This window comes from Henckelia pumila, chromosome 3 (assembly GCF_033568475.1).
Source record: "Henckelia pumila isolate YLH828 chromosome 3, ASM3356847v2, whole genome shotgun sequence".
NCBI lineage: Eukaryota > Viridiplantae > Streptophyta > Magnoliopsida > Lamiales > Gesneriaceae > Henckelia > Henckelia pumila.
The window spans coordinates 56,368,940-56,379,383 of NC_133122.1; the positions used below are offsets into that span (position 1 = coordinate 56,368,940).

At 42.1% G+C, this 10,444-nt stretch overlaps 1 pseudogene; it reads right to left on the minus strand.

Moving 5' to 3' along the window:
* LOC140888763 (ETHYLENE INSENSITIVE 3-like 3 protein) overlaps positions 1-220 on the minus strand; it is a 2,349-nt pseudogene extending 2,129 nt beyond the window's left edge.
* Positions 221-10,444: the final 10,224 nt, after the last annotated feature.

The window sequence follows — 10,444 nt, forward strand, 5'->3', positions numbered from 1 at the left end:
ATTTATGGTATCAGAGCATGCATAGTAATCTTGAGCTTCTAGATTGTTGAAACTTGGGATTAACTTTTAACCTCATGTAGTTGATGGCGGGTCATGGTGACGAGAGTTAGTCACGACAGCATTCGGGAGGGCTTCTGGTGGTGATCAGGGACGATCCGAGAGCATCGTCGGGGCCGTCATCACCATCGCCTTGATGATCACCAGGAGTTTTAGCATGCATAGTTTTATGGCGATGGGTCCGAAGCCTTTAGTCGGAGGAGATTCACCGGAGGATGCGAGAAACTGGCTACGACGTATGGAAGTTTTTTTCCGGGAGTTCCGATGGCACTGAGGGAGTAGCAGATGGAGACTCTTGATTTCCTGGTCGAAGGACGAGCTCGGAAGTGGTGTGATTCTACTTTTGCGCCTTTTCTTGCAGCCCGAGGAGTTGCTACCTGGGATGAGTTCCGCACGGCCTTTTCATAAGCTGTATTTTTCCTCCTTCTCTTCCGACAGACGAAGACAAGTGAGTTGCTGGGTTTGCGGCAAGGATTGATGTCGATCCGAGGAATACCAGTTGAAGTTCTTTGAGTTACTGCCTTATTGCCCCAGATTTCTGATAGCACGGAGGCGAAGTATAATCTGTTCCTGCAAGTTCTTAATCCGGAGATTCATGACCGAGTAGCTGTGGGAGATAACATGACTTACGAGGGATTAGTGAGCCGATGTCACCAGGCAGAGGACTGCATCCGCCGTAACAGATCCTTCTACTCATCTAGACCCGCGAGTTCCTTGGGTCCCCGTGCTCAGTCATTCAAGAAGTCTAGTTTTACTTCTTCTTCCTCAAGATCCGGGGAGGTGATGTGTTTTGGAAGAAAGAATCAAGGTACTTGCAAGCATTGTGGTGGGAATCATCCTGCCAACAGGTGCCGGAAGGTTTCAGGGGCGTGCTTTCGATGTGGAGAAATTGGCCACCTGAAGAAGGATTGTCCACAGGCCGGGGGGAGCTGGTTCTGGCTCAGGTTCTGGTTCTCAGGCTTCAGTGTAGCAGAGGCCACAGGGACAGTCGACAGGGGGTTCTAATTTGAAACCTCGTGCTTCCAGTCAAGTATTCGCCTTGAGACATGATCAAGTGGTGGATGAGAATGAGAAAGTTATAGCGGGTACGTTCTTGTTATTTGATATACCTGCTTTTGCACTCATTGACACTGGTGCATCTCATTCTTTCATATCTGCACGTTTTGTTAAGAAATATAAGTTGCCATACATTTCACTAGACACAGTGGTTGTTGTTTCTACCCCGACGGTCAGTCTGCATCGGCTAAGCGTCTAGTGATGGGTTGCCCTTTAGAGTTCGAAGGGAATGTCTTGATGGTGAATCTCATGATATTAGCAATGGAGGATTTCGATTGCATTTTGGGAATTGATGTGTTAACTACATACCGAGCTTCAGTGGATTGTTACCAGAGATTGGTAAAATTTCATCCGGTTGGCAATGATAGCTGGTTTCTTTTACGGTGAGGGAGCGCGACCTCAGATGCCATTGGTATCAGCTTTGAAAGCTTGTCGAGCTTTGGAATCTGGCGCGGAAGGCTACCTCATCTATGCAGTTGATACATTTGCTGGAAGTATTGGTATAGAAGCTATTCCTGTTGTGAACGAATTCCTAGATGTATTTTCAGAAGAAATTTCCAGGATGTTCCTCCAGTACGCGAAGTTGAGTTCGGTATAGATCTGATGTCAGGGACTTTGCCTATTTCTCGAGCACCGTATCGTCTGGCTCCATCAGAGATGCGTGGTTTGAAGCAGCAGCTTCAGGATCTGTTGGACAAGGGTTATATTCGTCCAAGTGTTTCTCCTTGGGGAGCACCTGTTCTATTTGTGAAGAAAAATGATGGGTCTATGCATTTGTGCATTGATTATCGCCAGTTGAACAGGGTAACGGTCAAGAATAAGTATCCTTTGCCTCGTATAGATAATCTGTTTGATCAATTGCAGGGTACTTCGGTCTACTCGAAGATTGATTTGAGATCTGGATATCATCAGATGCGAGTTTGAGATCAAGATATAGCCAAGACAGCATTCAGGACCAGGTATGGGCATTATGAGTTCCTAGTAATGCCATTTGGGTTGATTAATGCACCGGATGTATTTATGGATCTAATGAATCGTGTATTCAGAGAATTTCTGGACAAGTTTGTCGTTGTATTTATTGATGATATCTTGGTGTATTCACATGATGTAAATGAACACGCTTACCATTTGAGACTGGTATTGCAAACTCTGAGGGATAGACAGTTGTACGCCAAATTGAGTAAGTGTGAGTTCTGGCTGGATCGGGTGGTGTTTCTTGGCCACATTATATCCAGAGATGGAGTTTCTGTGGATCCGAGCAAGATTGAGGCTGTAATGAACTGGTCGCGTCCGACGACGGTAGTTGAGATCCGTAGTTTTCTGGGTCTAGCAGGATATTATCGTCGCTTTATCGCGAATTTCTCGCAGCTCGCTCGACCTTTGACACAACTTACTCGGAAGGGCGTGAATTTTGAGTGGTCCTCAGAATGTGAGGAGAATTTCTGTGAACTTCGTAGACGGTTGACTTTTGCACCTGTGTTGGCTTTGCCGTCTGGATCTGGAGGGCATGTAGTATACACGGATGCTTCTCTTCAGGGACTGGGATGTGTCCTGACTCAGAATGGGCATGTGATTGCATACGCCTCTAGACAGTTAAAAGTTCACGAAAATAACTACCCAGTGCATGATCTTGAGTTAGCAGCTATTGTATTTGCATTGAAGATCTGGCGTCATTATCTTTATGGAGAAAGATTTGAGATCTTCACAGACCACAAAAGTCTCAAGTATTTGTTTACTCAGGCAGAATTGAACATGAGACAGAGAAGTTGGATGGATTTGCTTAAGGATTATGACTGTGAAATCAAGTATCATCCAGGAGCTGCTAATCTCACTGCTGATGCCTTGAGCCGCAAGGTGCGACTGTCCGCACTACAGACTTGTTCTGTGGCAAGTGCAATTGAAGATTGTTGTTCTTAAGGATATACCTTCAAGCATAAGAAAGGTATGCAGAGTATCCAGATGTTTGCGATCTTATCTGAGCCTGCTTTGTATTCTCGGATTCGAGATGCTCAGATGGCTGATCCAAAGACCCAGCGTTTGGCTCATTTAGCCAGGGATGATAGTTCGTCTGGATTCCATTATCAGTCAGATGGTTTTCTTTGTTTATCTGGCCGTATTGTTGTTTCGAATGATGATACTCTGAGGGAGGAGATTTTATCCCAGGCTCATCGTTCTAAATTGAGTATTCATCCGGGGAGCAACAAGATGTACAAGGATTTGTGTATCAGGTTCTCGTGGAAAGGAATGAAAAGGATTGTGTATCTATATGTTTCTAGATATTTGGTGTGTCAGCAGGTCAAGGCAGAGCACCGACGACCTGGAGGGTTGCTTCACAGTTGTAGTAACCTAGATACCATTTTAAGATAATAATATGTTAAACATGATTAAGGGTTGGTATTTAACCAATTTCGGAGTGTTATTGGACTTCAGAAGTAAAATTTGGGCTTTTTAATTTTGGGCCGGATAGTAAGCTCCGATCCCAGATAGTAAGCTCCGATCCTGGATAGTAAGCTCCGATCGGAACGGAAGCTCCGATCCTGGAACGGAAGTTCCGATCCCCAGCTGCCAGAAATGATCGATGACTCAGTCGCGAGTTTTGACAAGTGTTGATCATAGAGCAGATCGGAAGCTCCGATCTTAGATCGGAAGTTCCGATCCTGGCGTGGCAGACATGCACGCAATGAGCTGGATCGGAAGCTCCGATCCCGAAATCGGAAGTTCCGATCCTGGCCGAGAAATTTGCCTATAAATAGGGCTTCTCAGATTCATTTCTGAATTACGAATTCCCGAGTTCTTTATTCAGTTATATAGTGTGAGATATACACTTGAGGGCCCTATCGGTTATAATAAAGGTTCTGGAATAACCAAGGTGTGGTTATAGTCATCCGGGACTAGCGACTTCAAAGGGCTAACTACGGACGAAGGTATGGTTCGGGAATCTATTTAAGTTTTGGGAGTACTTATTAGCTTAGTTAAGGCTTATAGAATTTATGTAGTGATACGGTGAACTTTTGAATATAGGCTTGGAACTAGGATCCTATTATACTTGAACTAGCCTAGAGGTACGTACACATTGACTGAGATTGCCAGCGAGTATACATGTTTATATGTTGCATTTATTTGGCATTGTTATATGGCATGATGTATGATTTGTCGTTTTCTATACTTGTATGTCATGTGCATATACACGTTGAGCTTTGAGGATTTTATTATACAGCAGGATTCGATATAGCTGTATAATGTTTACTGTTTAAGATTTCGATTTGGTTGTATCACTACAGATTTAAGTCTAGATTATGTTACTAAGCTGATATGTATATTATGGTTTTGTTTCCGCATGTCTTACTCTGTTAAGTTATTTTGCTGTATTAAGTTTAATGCATGCTATTAGTTGCCAGTTAGTAGGTGATACCATGCAGGGTCACTACATTTTTGGTATCAGAGCATGCATAGATTTTGGGATTGGTATTTGGGATTTAGTTTAGTCTTGAGTAATTCTTGCGCATTTGGGATTTTTAATGTGCAATTCTTTTCAAGATATGGCTGAACGAGAGTCACGGGTTAGTGTTGGCCAGGGAGGTGGTCATCATCATCGTCGCCATCATCATCAGGATGATCAACATCGTCCTCATGAGGGTCAACGTCGCTATACTATTAATAAGTTTATGCAGGTAGGACCGAAACCCTTAGTGGAGGCGAGAATCCTGAACAAGCTAGAAGCTGGATGTCTAAACTTGAGAGCACGTTCCGAGCTTTCGAGTGTACTGAGAGCAGAAACTGGAAGTTCTAGAATTTGTTCTAGAAGATAGAGCACGTTTTTGGTGGGATGCCAAGGTTGCTCAGGCACGTACTGAGAGAGGACAGGTGACTTGGGGGGATTTCTGTCGGGAGTTTCAGAAATTGTATTTTCCTCCGGCTGTTCGCCAAGCACGATCTATGGAGTTGCTTACTTTGAGGCAAGGATCAATGACTATTGATCAGTATCAGCAGCGATTTCTTGATCTGCTACCTTTCAGTCCTCATATCAATGCGAGTGATGCGTCGAAGTATGACTATCTTTCTGCAAGGCCTGAACCAAGATATCTGCGCACAGGTTGTCGTATGTTGATGACCCGGTGTCTTATGAGACTTTGGTGAACCGTTGCCGTCTTGTGGAGACCAGCAACAGGCGTGGACAGTTGATGATGCCAGCACAGCCTAGTGGATTTGTTGAGCATATTCCTTGTTATACCTGATTATAGAGCCGCTCAACTCTATACTCGATAGTCTGTCACTGAGAGTACCGCGACGGCGGGGGCATTTATGTCTGTCTACTCTGGTGTACTAGACGAGTGTGGTTGCACCCAGAGGTTGATCCGTGCGGTGGCAGCATCTCATATGGCGCCGGTTCTGAGCATGACTTTTCAGATGATCTTTTACAAGACATCATGTTGCATGCATTATTATACATATGTTTACTCATGTCTATGTACTGAGCGTAGCGCTCACGTCCTAGTTGTTATCTTGGACACCCTATTCCATGGGGCAGGTCGCAGGATTGGACGGAGCTGGTAGTTCAAGGCAGGACTAGGGAGGAATGAGATTCGTTTGTATACTATTCTATCTGAGCCAGCATTATATTCTCGGATCAGAGATGCTCAGATATCTGATGTTAAGACTCAGCGATTGGCACGTCTAGCCAATGGAGTTAATACATCTGGATTCCATTTTCAGGCAGATGGTTTATTGTGCCTATCCAATAGAGTGGTTGTACCTAATGTTGCGGAGCTCAGGAATGATATTCTATCTCAAGCTCACAGGAGTCGATTATCAGTTCATCCTGGAAGTATGAAAATGTATAAGGACTTGCGAACTAGATTCTGGTGGAAGGGAATGAAGCGAAGTGTTATCAGTTTGTTTCGAGATGTTTGGTTTGTCAACAGGTCAAGGCTGAACATCGACGACCAGGTGGATTACTGCAGAATCTTGAGATTCCCGAATGGAAGGGGGAGCACGTGACTATGGATTTTTTTACCCACTTGCCTATGACTTTACGTCAGTGTGATGCTATCTGGGTTGTCATTGACCGTTTAACAAAATCAGCACATTTCATTCCTTATAACCGGGAGTATTCTTATGATCGCATGGCACGCTTATATATCCAGGAGATTGTGCGATTACATGGGATTCCAGTGAGTATAGTCAGTGATAGAGATCCGCGATTTACTTCACGTTTTTGGGGTAGTTTTCAGCAGGCGTTGGGTACCATCTGAGTTTGAGCACGGCGTATCATCCGGAGACTGACGGGACAGTCAGAGCGCACTATTCGTACGCTGGAGGATATGCTACGTTCTTCTGTCATGGATTTTGGCTTATCTTGGCAAGATCAGTTACTTTTGATTGAATTTGCCTACAATAACAGTTATCATCGTAGTATTGATATGGCACCTTTCGAGGCATTGTATGGTCGACGGTGTCGTACTCCGTTATTCTGGGATGAAGTAGGGGAACGGCAAGTCGAGGGTCCTGAATTGGTGCAGCAGATTGTAGACAAGGTAGATTTAATAAAGCATAGGATCAAAGTTGCTCAAGATAGACAAGCCAGTTATGCGAATATTCGCCGCAGGCCACTTCAGTTTGAGCCTGGTGAATATGTTTTTCTGGGAGTATCACCTTTTAGGAAGGTGATGAGATTCGGTGTGAAAGGCAAGTTGTCTCCTCGTTACATTGGGCCTTTTCAGATACTGGAGAAGATCGTAGATGTTGCTTATCGTTTGGCTTTACCGCCATCTCTTTCCAGTATACATAATGTTTTTCATGTGTCGTTGCTTCGACAGTACATAGCTGATGAATCTCATGTGATTCAGTCTACTGATATTCAGCTAGAGCCAGATCTGTCTTTTGTTGAACGACCAATCTGTATCCTAGACAGGAAGGAGAAAGTTCTTCGGAACAAGACTATACCACTTGTGATGGTACAGTGGCAGCGCCGAGGCATTGAAGAAGCAACTTGGGAAACTGAGAGTCGTATGCAAGCAGAATATCCTGAGTTGTTTGCTTTGTATTTTTGATTACCATGTAAGATGTAATTACCATTGTTGTAATAAGCATGGTTTGATGTTTCATATTGTTATCTTGATTTGTCTTTAGATGTTATTTCGCAGACGAAATATCTAAAGGTGGGGAGAATGTAGTAACCCAGATACTATTTTAAGATAATAATATGTTAAACATGATTAAGGGTTGGTATTTAACCAATTTCGGAGCGTTATTGGACTTCAGAAGTAAAATTTGGGCTTTTTAATTTTGGGCCGGATAGTAAGCTCCGATCCCAGATAGTAAGCTCGATCCTGGATAGTAAGCTCCGATCGGAACGGAAGCTCCGATCCTGGAACGGAAGTTCCGATCCCCAGCTGCCAGAAATGATCGATGACTCAGTCGCGAGTTTTGATAAGTGTTGATCCATAGAGCAGATCGGAAGCTCCGATCGTAGATCGGAAGTTCCGATCCTGGCATGGCAGACATGCACGCAATGAGCTGGATCGGAAGCTCCGATCCCGAAATCGGAAGTTCCGATCCTGGCCGAGAAATTTGCCTATAAATAGGGCTTCTCAGATTTCATTTCTGAATTACGAATTCCCGAGTTTCTTTATTCAGTGTATATAGTGTGAGATATACACTTGAGGGCCCTATCGGTTAAAATAAAAGGTTCTGGAATAACCAAGGTGTGGTTATAGTCATCCGGGACTAGCGACTTCAAAGAGCTAACTACGGACGAAGGTATGGTTCGGGAATCTATTTAAGTTTTGGGAGTACTTATTAGCTTAGTTAAGGCTTATAGAATTTATGTAGTGATACGATGAACTTTTGAATATAGGCTGGAACCTAGGATCCTATTTATACTTGAACTAGCCTAGAGGTACGTACACATTGACTGAGATTGCCAGCGAGTATACATGTTTATATGTTGCATTTATTTGGCATTGTTATATGACATGATGTATGATTTGTCGTTTTCTATACTTGTATGTCATGTGCATATACACGTTGAGCCTTTGAGGATTTTATTATACAGCAGGATTCGATATAGCATTATAATGTTTACTGTTTAAGATTTCGATTTGGTTGTATCACTACAGATTTAAGTCTAGATTATGTTACTAAGCTGATATGTATATTATGGTTTTGTTTCCGCATGTCTTACTCTGTTAAGTTATTTTGCTGTATTAAGTTTAATGCATGCTATTAGTTGCCAGTTAGTAGGTGATACTGTAACACCCGGTATTTTTAATTACATAAATCCGCCTGCATAATTAGGATATTTAATTATTTAAAATTATGATTTATGGGTTAAATAATTATGTGAATTATTTATGCATGATTTAATTTATTTTAAGCATTTAACCCATAATTAGGGATTTTTATGATTTTTAGTATTTTATTATTTGATCGCGTAGACGGGACCGTGGACGGACGAGATGACGACTTTCCACCCAAATTATTTTATGAGCCTTTTTAGAGCCTTAAAATATTATTTTAAGTTTTATTATCTCAAAATTTTAAGTATTTAATTTTATTTAATTTTTAGGGGTCATTTTTATCCAAAATTAGTCAAAATATTGACTTTTTAGTATTTTTAAAATCCCCTTAAATTAATATTTCGAGATTTTTCTTATGTTATCAGATTTTTAAAGTTTAATTAGGAGTTTAAGTTGTGTAGTTAATATTTAAAACCTTTTATATTTAATTACTAAACCTATATTTTAATTAACACAAAAAAAATAAAAAAATAAATAAAACCTAATCTACCCAACCCTACTAGCCGATCACTTTTCTTTCCCTCATCAGCCGTCACCCTCACCTCTCAGCTCTTCATCATCGGCCATCACCATCCAAGAAGCTTTAGCCGTGAGTTTCTAGCTCGAAGTCACCCCGTCGTCGCCCCGTCGTCCCGAAGCCCGTCGTACACGTTTTTAGCTCTATCAATCGGTGTTAAGGCATGATTTTCTTCCCTTTTAAATCCTATATCAGTGTATGTATGTGTGTGGGTGTGTAGTGCCGAGATTCAACGTTTTTTTGACAGCAAGTTTTTCAAATCCTTTCTCTATTTGCACTCGGTTTGGCTTCATGGTGTTCATGCTCACGTTTTTCATGTCCATGGCTAGGTGGGCTGCTGGTCCATGGTTAGAAGGGTTCCTTGGGGTCCCTAGGGTCGAGTGGTAGGGCCGGACAAGGGCTGGAATGGGCTAGGATCGGCCTGGTTCGAATTGAACCATGGCTGCCAATTTTCTGCACAGATTAGGGTTTGGGGAGAAAGGCTGCGGCTCGGTGGTTCCTGGCTGCATGGGGGCTGGGGCCTGGTTGGGTTAGGTCCGCCCGGACGTGGGCTACGTCCGGGCGGCGGCGCCCGGCCAGGGGTGGCCGGAGCCGGCCGGCAGCAGGCCAAGAAGGCCTGCTGCTCTCGGCCGAGAAGAATGGAGAAGGGGGCGGTCGGGTTCTAGGGTTTTGGTGGTTTCCGGGTCGGGTCTTGGGTCCGGGTCGGGTCAGTAGGTTAGTGGGTTAAGTTAAGTGGGTCCGGGTCCGGGTTATTTTATTTGGGCTCGGGTATTTTTATTTTTAAGTTTTTAAGTTAATTAGGAATTAAATGGACTAATTAAATTCCCAAAAATTTAATTAGTACCATTTAATTTATTTGGGTTCCATTAAATTATTTTGGGTTATTTTATTTATTTTTGGGCTTTTAATAATTTTTAATTAAGTTTTTAAGTTGGCCAGCAGCTGTATCAACCCATGAGAAAATTGCATGTGTCCTGATTATATATTTAATTATTTTTATGCATTTAAGTTATTTTAATATTTATATGTTAGTAAGAAAATTAAATTAAATATATATGAAGAACACACAATTTATTTAAGTATATGCATTCATGAAATCAATTTTTATGCTATGATTGAAATTCTATGGTTGAGCAAATAAAATATTTTAGTTGGAAATTGAAGTAGTGTGGCCATTTATGGGCAGTTTTCTGCCATTTATGTCATGGGCAGTTTCTGCCATTTATGTATGGGTGGTTCGCCACCAGCCTCGTACGATGGTTTCTTAGACTGATCAGTCGCACTATAAGTATGGGTCACACTTACGGATAGGACCATTCGATGTTAAGAAAATAAATGCTCAACAACTCAAGTATGTATGTTATGTATTATGTATTTATGTTTATTTAAGTAAGTTATGTTATGTATTTTAAGCCTGCTCATTCATGTATATGTATGTATTAGTATTAAATTGTTTTAAATTATTTTGAACCCTTGTTAGTATGCATGTTGGGCCTCTAGGCTCACTACACTGATA